Source organism: Bombus terrestris, chromosome 12 (genome assembly GCF_910591885.1).
Source record: "Bombus terrestris chromosome 12, iyBomTerr1.2, whole genome shotgun sequence".
Taxonomy (NCBI): domain Eukaryota; kingdom Metazoa; phylum Arthropoda; class Insecta; order Hymenoptera; family Apidae; genus Bombus; species Bombus terrestris.
In genome coordinates this window covers 5,645,134-5,658,153 of record NC_063280.1, presented here as the reverse complement: position 1 = coordinate 5,658,153, position 13,020 = coordinate 5,645,134, and the positions used below count along the sequence as shown (strand labels likewise).

The following is a 13,020-nucleotide window of genomic DNA, read 5'->3' as shown; positions in this document are numbered from 1 at the left end:
GAAATTTTAGTCGGTCGTAGGAAATGGAATCTTGTCTCTGTTGTAGATTTCGCTTATTTCTCACGACTCGACGATATTTAACGTCTAATTCCATTCACATTTCTCATTCGTTTCTTAACCACTTATCTCGCCCGTTTTCTCCTCCATTTGTCCCGTTCAACGTTACGAGCGTACATTACTCAAAGTTCAGTCTCGTTAAAACGCACGCGTGGCACACCTTGGAAATAGGAGTAACGCAAATTGGGAACTTAAACAGTTCCGTGTAACGATACTGTAAACACGAGGTTGGAACGCGCATCTCCAATGGCTTAATTAGCAAAGTACGTATGTACCTATTTCAGAAGCGATAGCACCGAAACCCGTCTCGAGTTTTAAAGCTGGAGATCCATCGAGGCTAACCTAACCCATGGACCCTGCACGAACGAAACACTTTCGTTTCCCATCTGTTCGTTAAGAATTCTCCTCGCGTGCTCTTCTCATAATCTCGACGATAGAAGTGTTTTCTCGGCAGACGTTGGCATAAAAAAGCGCTTTGATATTTTCTTCGACACGTCGTACGGTAGAAAGCGCGATTGTTCGTTCAGCATGCCGAGGGAGGAAGGCAAGGAGGATACGCGCGATAAAGAACCGTTTTAGAAACACACGTCGCGTCGATTCCAGGATGTCTGTGAAGTAGCCGCTCGACGATCGGATTTTAATGTAGCTTTTACGATCTGTTAATTTCAAGCGCGTCTTAAACGCTGCATCTCCGCATTAACATATTAAACGGTGGATTACTTAGCGACGTTGATCTCGCTGCGTTCGCCATTCCGGACGAGTTTGCACGGCTCGTATTTCAAAATTCATTACCAGAAAAGTGCAAGAGCCGCGCTAATAAGAACGCATTGCCAATAACGAAATTGCATATCAGCGCGTTTGAATGTGTCCGGCAGAGATCTAAACATGCTCGAGTAATCGTTTTAATGCACGATCGTAATCACACGGCCAGTGTAAACGGAAAAACGTCGTTATCGTAGAGGGAGAAATTCTTTCTGGTTCAGGCTCTTTTCCACGAATAAACTCGAATCGAGAAACGGCGGTTGAAGCAGGTGCGCGTTCTCCATCGGCGAGGAAATCGGCCTGAAAGTATTCATGGTTAGCATCGGCGCGTTGATATCCCCGGTTCGCCGACAAAAGCGGTAGTATCGCCAGGACGATATGCTATTATTGCCTCCATTAGTCGTTAATATATGCAAAATATCCTTATTATGTCGGCCGGCTGTGTGCGAGCCGGAACGTAGAAAGCGCGCGCTTCCCCTCACATACGCGATACGAATCTGTCTGTTAAGCACCGCGGCGTTCGTATCACCGACCGCGTCAGCTTTGATCGAGTTAAGGCTCGTCTTTTCTAATTATTTCGTGCTCGCCGAGCTCGTTGCTTATCTGTGAAATTCCCATTGCCACGATAATTTAACGAGCCACGTTGCTTTCTGCGGTTCGTTTTCCTCCATTAGATTCGTCGTTGTCGCGATTCGATTTAAATCCTTTTTCCATGAGCCGCAAAACGATTCGCGAGTATTATCGCGGCTTCTATAAGCGTACGGCTTTCTTAAACGAGATTATCCGCTTCACGAGCTCGGCCGCGAGCATTTTAATTAAGCTGTGACACTTTGCGCCAACGTGCCGTCGTAATAATTTGTTCTTATCTTGAGGTAAATGCGGCTGAGCTTTGCAGGTGGTGCGAGAACGCTAGGCGAATGAATAGCGAAACCTTCGACTTCCGGATTGAACAAAGGCAACGCGGTGTCGTACAAGAATGTACTCTATCGTATCTATGAAAGAGAAGTTTCAATGGCACGTGCTGAATGTAACAAGACGTTACGCGTTTACGACTTAATTACTGGCGTGCGTAGAATACAGCCAGATAGTAGAGTAATAAAATAAAATTACAAACGTGAGTGTATCATTGCGCATCCGACTGAAATAATCATTAATTTTATAATGATCGTTTTAATCACGAATAAACTGATCCGGAATAAGCACACAGATGATCCGAAATATCATCTCCATTGAAGTGGCTTTGTTTCAAGATTAGACGCGCATTTAGAGCATTATGCGATCTACCTGTACGTTATCTGTACGCTATAACTTCGTATTTCCAACTACGTGGCGATGTTGTAACTACCTGAAAGAAATTCCAGCCGGAGCTCATCGTTTTATAGGTTTTGATATATCGTGTTCTTCCTGCGTTTACACGAGAAACGTCGGTATTACGCGGGTGCAGTTTCCTATAAACGTCTTCGTCGAGGTGGACACGGGAGGGCCGGGAATTCGGGAGTGCCCCCGCGGTGCGATACAAATACATGAAATACCACGGCGGCTCGGTTGAATAGAATTTGATTTCGTGGTTCCTACGCGGTGTCCGAGACCTCGGTACACGCTGGACGAAGCGAGTGGAGAAGAAGACGGTGGCCACGTATCGCTGGAAAAATTACGACCCTCCAGTTTAGGGTGTGCGAGAGAAATTACGAGCGGTCTGAACGCGCGATCGGCTCACCTCGAAGCGCGGAAACGGACACCGGAATATTTGTGACCGCGCCACTGTCCTCCTACGTGCCACCGTTCGAACAAATGTCTTCCTCGCGACCGCCATTAACGCGGTGGACGCAACGATGTGGTAGAGCTACTTTGTTTTCTTTGTCTCTTTCGCTCGATGATTTCCACGCCTTTGTTATATAGATGACCAAGAGAGACCGTAAAACATCGCCGTGATAGATCGTGCCGCCGTCAAATGGTCTTGCCTCGAAGCACGCGTTTCGCTCTCAGCGGCGCACTATATCAGTGGTGCTACATGGTAAACGTGTAAAAATTGGTCTACGTTTTCTCTTTCTCCATCTTTTGCTTTTGTTGTATTTCGGAATACAATGGACGACAGACCGTCGCCAGTGTCGTAATTCATACCCGTAACGTTGTTAATTCGCTGTGAACGTACAGAAGAGTATAATTAAATTATTAAAGCGGTGATTACGTGCGGAGTAGCGTGGGCTATTGTATGCTACTCCACCGAGAGTAGAGAGAAATCACAGATACAATCTACCAAGTATCAGCGGAATGGTCACGCGCACTTTCGTAAGAAATCTTTTAAGCTACTAAATTCTCATAAAGCGATTCGTTTATCGACTCGCCAAGCGGTGGTCCAACATTTATGATCAATAGCGTAAACGCATCGGAAGCAACTTTGCATCTACGTATACGCGAGCTGCTCCGGTCTGCTGTAACCTTCTATATATGGCGGTTCGTAAAAGCGGCCGTGCAATAAGTCGGTCGAACGTTTAAGGCTTCGAGAGCTTATTGACATAACAGCGTACGAATCCTTGTTGTCCCTAAAAGGCTTAGTCAGAAATAACCTACGATCGCTAATTGCCGTTTTTCGTTCGTTTTATTCTCATCGTCTCGACGGTGAAACGACGATTTCGACTTACCGATTTGCGATTTTGCTCTTCTACTTGTCTGGACGTTACTGGGATTGATAATGGATTGGAAAGGGCGGCGTTAAAGAACTTTTCGCGTGAAATCAGAGCCACGATATATCTTGGTAGAACGAAAGAAGAAAAAGGGGAGGCAAAAGAAAAAATGGAGCAGGTAGCGAAGTTGGTATGTGGCCAGCGGAAGGAGAAGGTAAAACGGCAGAGGGAGAAAAAGATGAGTGGAACGAGAGAGGCTATCTACCGACTATACGGTTCGCCCTCGCAAATCACATCGGTGTATGCATTGAAATGCGAAATGGTGCAGACCGCCCAGCTACCATAACTCCGATTAGTTAAGACGCGCTTCGGCAATGTAATGCATGTGCGGCCCAGCCGGCAACATGTGTTATATCCTGTGTCGTCACATATTTACGAGGGCAACGCGTTTGCAGCAGTAATTCGAAACGTGGAGCGATTTTTTTTTTCGGACCAGTTACCTTGTCGTTTAATTAATCGTAGTTTCCATTTAATATACGACAAATATTTACATACATATCGTAAAGCATATTGCAATTTTGTGATAACTTCGATATCCTTTAATGTTATTCCATCCTTACGATCATTGGAAATGTTATTGCATGCATCGGGAATGCTCGTATAATTGCGCCGTTATCGGAGTTATGGATGTTTAGTTTAATGGAATTCTTGATAATTATTACGATAATCCGAAAGTATCTAAAAAAATATATGAAAAGTGTTGCTACAGACAATTAGGGAATCTCGTTCTCTTTTTATTTAGGACAACCGAATAATTTTGAAGGCTAAAAGATCGCGATGTGCTAATCTTATTGGTGAACGTCCAATTTGTACAATAAACCAAACGTTATGACATCATTCTGTAAATGATGCATCGATTTTATCAAATACTAATAATAACGACCGGTAATTGCTAGCAATAAATTACATCGTAATAACGCAATAGCGATCGTGATAGTGACACAATGATAAAATACGTAACTTTCAATCAGATATATATCGCGATGTTGCTAAGTCAATTAGGAAAATCAATTTTCAAAGACAGAACATTCAATTATTATCTGTACTGTACCTCTGATAATCCGCAGATCTTTCGATGATAATGGACGATGATTTTTTTGAAAGGCAGCGCGTAGAAGAAAGCTTCGAGACATTTTTCGAAGCAACTTATAGCCTCCTGTGCAGTCTCTCATCTTCTGCGGCTCGTCCACCTCCTGCCTTGCCGCTTTTAATGTTTCGTAATTGCTTTCCGTTTGCGGCCTGCGGCGAAATATTTCATACCGCACTCAAAGTCACAGTGGTTAGTCTGCCGTGTGAATCGCGAGGAATGAAGCTTTTAAATGATTTTTCGTTCGTACTTAACACGTCTCTAGAGCTCTGTATTTTCATCACCGGAACGTAAATTCTTTCGAGTTCGCGATACGCTCGACGATACTCGCGATAATATCGTGAGCTGCTATCTGAAATTTTTGCCAGCTTCTGGCAATTCGTTCGTTTCGCTCTGCACGAGAACACGTTGCGTCGTTCCTTCCTCGTGATAACGTAATTTCGCCGTGGGGTTATCTTTATCCGCGACAAAAATTTGTTTAAACTCGTACAGCAACGTAGCTGAGAAATACACGTGTTTATACGTACGTTTACGGTTTCATCGGCAAATTACTCGGGGACTACGCGACTTTGGTTATTCCTGATTCGGCAGTTGTCCCATTCACGCGCGTCATTATCTAAAAATACCTGTATCGTTTCGTTGTCGCCGATAACATAATTTTGCCAGAAGTTAGCTATATTGACGGCAAAAATTTCTGTAATCTGGGCTATAAATTTGATCGGCGCATCGTCGTCTCTCCTCACCCTGTCATCCCTAGCGTTGTTGGTACACGCGAGAGGACACACGGGTTTATCAAATATTTCGTGAATGCCTGTTTTATCTGTCGGTTATCCAGGATTCACGGGACAACAGCCGGAAAGATAAAGGTGGACCGCGGAAGGGACAGGGGTGCACGTTTTTCCTGGTATAAAGATTCCGAGGCTGGTTGACTCGCCTTCTCGAGCGGCGCTCGAAATGTGGGTTGCGGGGATACTTATGCGACATAGTCCGTTTATAAGGACGCGTGGTCGTTGTCGAATTGTCTCTGGACTGGAGATAAAAAGTTGATATGTGTACGTTCCAGGCGAGGGGACGCAGATAAAAGGAACCCCGAGGAACGTCGTCCCGTGACCGTTGCACGTTTCGTGTACCGCGATCTTAAATTGGTTTTACAAATTTATCACCTTGACCCGGCCCTCTATCCGATCCTTCCTACTTGTTGCTACCCATTGGATTTCCTAGGAAAGGGTAATTTTCTATCAGGTCTGGTTCGCGAGATAGGAAACAGCCGGATTTACGATGCGATCACTGATATCGTTGTATCTGTAGCTACATGTAGATCTTTGGAAACTAGTTTGAATGCGCGACAGTGTCGTCGATGAACGTAATTTATTCGAGCAAGAATAATTGAGAATAAAAGAAAAAAACAGCCGCTTGATACGGCTTGTATAATTTCCTGGCATATCTTTTTCACGTGATACGATGATATGAAATATTTGAAGGATGTCTTCATCGGTTATGCGAGATGGTTCGTCGCGGATTTGTTAGGCGGGGCTCGTTTATAGGAGATTTGCTCGGTCGATCGGTTTCGAGATTAATAAAGTCATTCTGTAACTGGTTCCGCGTCAGATTGATGTCGATCTGACATCGAGATCCTTGTTGGCGGGCGAAAAGGAGGGCACGATGAGCCTCGAGCCAAATTCGGCGACACATCGATTTCGCCGGATGTGAAAAAAGAGAGTATCGAGAGGACACGGTGTCGCGAGGTGAGTGGAGGATGCGTACAGTGTGATTGGAACGGTTGATCGGATGGTTGGTCGAGACCATCGCATCGGTTCAAAATTCAACGGGACATAAATATCGTCCGAGTGGCGCGATGTCGAACCTTTGCACGGAAGCGACCGAATCTTTTTCCATCCGTTTCACGGAAAGTTCTCGATTTCGCCGGCGTTCTCGACACGTAAAGCGATCATCTATAACGCGATAGCAAATTTGATGGTACGTCCAGATCGGAAAATATTCGACGTTCGAAGTTCTCGCGGTCGAGAAGAAGAAACGAGGAGAAAATCGAGATGGCACGGATTCCCGTGTAGCGGTGCGAATATGAGAAAAAGGACTAACAAGTGGTCAGACGAAGCGGGCATAAATACTGTCCACGCCCAACTGGCGAATTCGCAGCCTTGCTGAGAATTCTCTCCTTCCATCGCGACTTTCTTTCCACGGGAGAAGACCCGTCGTCCACCACTACCAGTACCGTGTTCGACCACCGCCACCTTCCTCGTCGTCGTATCGCCATCACCGATGTCCACCGGTGTCTACCACCACTACTGGTGTGCCGATCGTCATCGCCACCATCGCGGGCCAGAGCAATCGCCATTGCGGCGAAAACTAAATAAAACGAAAGGAAAACGATGCCGCGCTGGACTGACGTCGATGAACAGTGCCGAGGGACGGGGGAAAAGAGAAAGGCCCTCCATGTGAAAGAGAAAAATCGAAAGAAAGGGAAAGAGAAAGGGAAAGAATATACGTAGGGAGGAAAGAGATCGAAAGAGGTGGAGAGGGAAGAATTCTACGGCGGTTGGGGACGAGCGCTCCTTCCGTTGGCGTGGTCCTATTGAAAGGCGAAGGTAAATTTACAACTCGGGTGGGAAGGGTGAAAATTTACTACTGGTCGTGGACGCTCGTCTACGGGCCCGCGAACCGAGCAACGGACGGTAAAACTTCGCCGAAAATCGAATAATGACGCTCCTCGGACGCGGCGAGAAACAGCTCCGTTTGTATTAAGTGAATAAATAACCGTTCGCGCGGCCGAACCCTTCGTCGGCGATAGAACCGCCAGTCCACGGCGCGCCTTGCCACGGGGGGAAGAAATTTATTTAAATTTTTACTACCCTATAAATAAGGGCTCCGGTATTGTACGGTCGTTACTGTACGATCGGCGCCGGAGATCGACGTGCGATCCATACGCGCGGCAGCTAAATCGCGAATCCACGGATTCACGTATGAAACGAGGATTATGACGTTCCGTTTAAGACTACAACCATATGCATAGATTTTCTTACATGGTATAATAAGTTTCAGACGATTTTCACTGCGAGCCTTATGAATGACTTCGATGCAAACATCCAAGAACCTTAATAGCGTCGCGATAATAATAGTTATGTCTCGTTATCTTATACAGTATCGAGGGAATTTCATAGCGATGGTTATCCTTGCTACTACGGTATAAGGAAATCGTAAACGTTCTTACATAGCTGTGGCAATAGTCGAATGATTTAGTTACTTTTCTACTATGTTAAAGACTAATCTAAACGTCGATAGTGAATTTATCGAGAGGCATACTGGTTAGGGTTAGGTTTATAGATTTATCGACTCGAAGTCGCGCGTAGATTATAATTTTTAATAAATCCGGTCTACGAAACTTGCCTGTAACTCGCGCGTCGCTGTTTGTCTTCCAGCTTAATTATATTTTAATCGTCGCATTGGACTCGACAATGGCTGTTTAATAAATTGCGCCACTCGCGTGAATTCGACGTGGAAAACGGTCGTTCGGATTAGATGGCAGGATATCTTTTTACTTTTAAAATCACTAGCTGATCGGTATCGAGAATACATCCGATACGAAGGGGCGCATACAGCATCGATTACCTAATTGGGTAAAAGTTAAACGCGAGTGGAAAGATCACGCGATGTCCCGGAGATCTTAACGATCGAGTCGCTAACGAGATAGGCCAGTTCTAGGTAGTGGCGCGTTAACGATGGGCCCCCACCGTCCGAAATATTTTATATCCGAGATACCTTGGCGCAGCGGATCCACCATTAATTTCCAAGGCACCGTCGTTTCGCGCCTAATAAATGTTCCCTTGAAAGAGTTTTGGGATCGTCAACGCGCAGTCGATTCGATAATTTACTATTTTAGCCGCCGTAAATAAGCGCATCAGTTCGCGTTTATAGGAGGCAACCCAGTGTGGATGCTCGCGGCGCTCGAAAGGATTATTGTAAAATAACCTGGAATAAAAGTTAGAACGAGGCGCCATCCGATTATGTCGGCCCCTTTTATGCCATTTTCCTCGTCGTCGCCTTCTTTCGTTACGTTTCTGCCATCTTCCCTTTCCTCCTCTTTTTTACTTAGAAACAAAATGTCCAAGACAACGTAAAGGATGACCCGACGATACCATCTTCGTTACAGCAGTTAACAATGAAAATGGTAATAAAGTGCGCGCTAGATTCTTTCGTAATTTCGCGACTGGTTTATAGGTAGGTCGATCATAAAATATAAAGCTAGCCAGTTGGAACAATAATAACTTTTGATCTAGATTTCGTCTGGTGATGTACGTGGTGATTTCTGCGCGGATCTAATTAATATCGATTTAATAGTCTTTATAGCGTTAAATTTATGTTAACGATCGATGGTCGCGGGTGGAACAGATTGGTATCAAGCGCAAGTCGAACACGATTATTCAGAAAGTTGGTTCGAATAAAATGAGACTGAAGTTCTAGCTTTTTAAATCTATGAAACTGCTGCTCTTTATGGACACAATCGTTATTCCTGTATCGTTGGTAATCATTAATACTAATGCACGCAATAAATCAAATAGTGCCTCGTATCTACCTCGACTCTACCTTCTATCAAATATTTGCAAACCGTTATTCGAAGGGATATAACAGTATTACTGGCTCTAACTTTATTATCCTTTAATTATGTCGCCCACAACGACGATCGTAAATTTGAAGTTGCAGATCTGGTCGCACTTGAATAAATGTTTAACAAGTAAATCTGGCCATACTGGTTTCTGAAAACCACTTAATAAATGAATTACATTGCCGTTCGGTGTTCATTTATTTCTCGTTTAATCTTTACGAGCTTTGGCGAGGGTTCACCTGAAATAGTTGAGTTGTTATCGGCGGGGAACGCGGTTCGCTGATTTCTTGATATGTAGATTATCATGAAAATGGGGAAACTAGTTATCGTCGGATGTTGAACTCGGTAACAAAGTTTCTTGCGATGCTCGTCGACTTTCATAAGTATCCGCCGCCCGTAACGTAGCGGTCTTCAGGCGGTAATGTAGTTGGCGTCTTTGCCACCAATGGGATAGCGGCACTTGATATGTGCTCCGATCTGAAAAAAGTATTTTTTTACTTCACTGAATTTTTGAAACATTACAGTTACAATTCTACTGACATTTATTCTTGTTACTCTTGCAAAAATAATGTACTTTTATTTCATCATGTAACGTCGTGTCAGTTGCATTATTCAGCATTAAATTAAAATTAAAATTATGCGAGAACTACCATGTGAAAGAGGTACACGAATTTTCTTATACAGTAAAACGTAAAATAAATTTAAAGATTATATATTCACATTGTTTACTCAAATTTGTTTTATTCAATTTTTCGTCAACACCAAACGCCATAGCGCAAACCACGTGACGCGTTTGAATATGCGTGCGTATCGACACTATCGATAGTTACTAGTCGATGTTGCGTTCGATTGAATTTCGATAATCTAAACTTCAACGCAGTTTGGAATACGTGACGGTTGCGTGTGTTTGCTTTTCGTTCAGATCCTTCAAAATAATTGGATATTGCGTGTTAGTTCAGTTTGTTCAGGAGTAATTTCGATATTTAAGTAAGATAATATTAGAATATTCAAATAAGATGTTTACATACGTCAGTGTGTCAATATGTTTCGCATCGAAGAGGAGCATTCGTCATGTAATATGTATGTATATGAATTTCATCGTACGATTTAACTGATTTCTTAATAAACTTGTAAAATTAATGTAGCGTTGTTTGACGTTTTAACGAATTTTAGCGTGACATGTCTTGGATATACAATTATAAATTAACCAACAATTGTAAATAATTATTCTCAGTTTATTCTCAGATTTTAAGTGTGGTTATGAATTGACAAATGGCGTTTAACTTTGCATTACATTTTCAATAAGCTGCATGTATTTTGATTACAAATATTTTAAGCGAATTTGGTAAATTTTTGTTGAGATATTTTATCGAACCAAATATTCTATATGTCTATTATTCATATACATATAGAATATTTCAATTATCTCTTTCACGTTCGTATCTTCATTATTTTCCGTGATATAAATATATGTATGTTGATGTTGAAATGATTTTAATTTTTTTATGAAAATCACACAAACGAAATGAAACTAAAATTCTTATTTAAACATTACGAATCGTCGAATTCGAAAAAGAATCGAAAGAGACGCGTTGAATCGGGGTATACCATCTCCCGAAGATAAATCGTTTTGAAAGCGTCCCTTTCTCTTACAAATCCGATTCGCCATCTCTTCTGAATACCCGACGAGTATCACCCACTGTTCTCGATTTTATTAGATTTTGACGAGCAGAGGTACTGCAATCGTAATATGGCGTAGCGAGATTTCAAGAATTTCTAGTTATTTCTAGAATTTCGTGGAAATTATCTACGAATCTCCCAGCCACAAATTTATTTATCACTTTCCAGTGAAGTTGCAATTATAAATTATGACAGAATTTTCTATGTAATCACAGCGCAATTTTGCAATTTTCATATTATTGTGCGTGCGTCTCAAGAGGGAAAGAAGATGTTTAATCTGAACGCGTCACCCTTAATCCATCAAGCTTTTATGGCGTATCCTATTCAAAGAGAAGGCAATATTCTTAGGTAGAGCAGCATGGCTTATACCGGCGACGACGAATAAAATTTCTGCCGGAACGAAGTATCTTGCGGGGAGAAGAAGTCCAATGTCTTGCGTTGGATCATCGATCACGTCTCCCGCAAGGGAACCCTTTCTGATTTCATACACCACCCACTTGCTCATTTTCAGACAATTTTTCTCCCCCTTCTCTTCTACCTTTTCCTCGTGGCCGGTTCTAAGCAACGTTGACATTCGTGCGAAACGGATAACCCGACCGTGATGAACCTTATTATGGATCTCTTCGTTTCACGGTAGAGACATCGTATCATTCACAGTCTGCGTTCAATCATGGCGAACGAAAATTCGAGATAATTCTTCCGTCGCGTGGCGTTTTCGGAAAGTATCGACGTTTAGAATTCATCGAGCGCGCGTATCTATGCTTTGTTAATTTATTTTCGCGTAACATTTATTTCACATTACGCTTTTACTCGCAAACGATAAAACAGTAGGACACAATGCAAAATTGGTCGCATGATTTGTTCGTCGGAAAGTGTAATAATTTTTTACTGTATTGCAGTCACGTACGTAATTTCGTGTAATATATTGAGGATGTTTCGCTTTAAATGTAAATGTTACAGTTTTTAGCGTTTTAGATATTTTCTCCTTTAATTGTTCCCCCTTCCACTCGTTTCCTTTGTGTATGGAACATCCAGAAACTATAGAAACATTGATACTAGAAATCTATCGCATCCATTATTCATCGAATCAGTGTACCTTGCGATACTATACAGTATTATCCTTTAAACTCGATAAAACCCGTGGGTAAAGGTAGATAATAGAATTCATGGAAAAGAAGCTGCGTTTCTACTGTTGTTTGTAAACGCAAACAGATATAAGGAGTTAATCATTAAACGTAGCTGGTTACGTTAGGTTCGTACGCTTGACAAACCTTTGAACTCGGTGTATCGTATCGGAAGACTCGTGCAACAATAGCAGAGACATACGTCGCTCTTGTGATATTTTCGTAGTCTCATAAATTTCAATTATCGTACGAATTCAAATACAAGAATCGACCGAGAATTTCTATACTATGTATCGCGAAGCAATCTCCAAACATTCGATTTCATCGAGTTGTATTCTCCGCTATTCTTATCCCATGCTTTCTCAACCGATATCTGCCTCGTTCTTCGGTGTATTTCATGAAGCAAACAGCAGACAGGAAATAAGATTTATAAGGTCGATTGATATAAAGTCTCTAAACCGGATAACGTGCTTATTTTCCTCGGTTTCGATTGATCACAATGTACCAACGCAATTCCACGTTGGTGTTCGCTGTATTCTCGTTTTCTTCCCGTCGCGAAATAACATTGTCTGTACCGCTATATAGCCATTAAGTTTTTATTTCCTATATGTCGGGTTTTCCGCGGTCGTTGCGTACCTCTAACTACCACGAGTACGTTAAAACCACTACCCCTCTTTTCATCTCTTTCCCCTTTCGCTATCCTTTGTCCGCGTTCTTCGACGCTTTCTCCGAATGGCCAGAGGAAAGGTAGAAAGACAAAGTCGCGTGATGGCATCCTCTACGCTCGGTAAATAAATTGTCTCGATCTTATCAGGAGTAATAGGTGCGCGCACGACACAGATTGGTCGGCGTCGGGCACGCGAATTAAAAGTTACTGTCCTGCCTTGGCGCGCGCCTCGTGGAAAAATCCAAACCACAAGGAGAAACGCGTTTTATGTCGTTCACCATCATACAGCTAATCTATCGTGCATGGTATTTTGTTGGATTTCAAACGGTCTTGGGTCT

The 13,020-nt window shown here is 42.8% G+C and overlaps 1 protein-coding gene across 3 annotated transcripts in view; it reads left to right on the top strand.

Annotated features, from left to right (window-relative positions):
- Window positions 1-13,020, top strand: part of LOC100642737 (agrin) — a 384,175-nt gene that overhangs the window by 25,927 nt on the left and 345,228 nt on the right. The window contains exon 1 of one of the 3 annotated variants that reach the window (XM_048411198.1): window positions 10,192-10,291. The exons of the other annotated variants lie outside the window; for them this stretch is intronic. The gene's annotated coding sequence lies outside the window, so the exon portion shown is untranslated. Of the gene's footprint in view, window positions 1-10,191; window positions 10,292-13,020 lie in introns of those variants that run through there. 3 annotated transcript variants of the gene reach the window in all.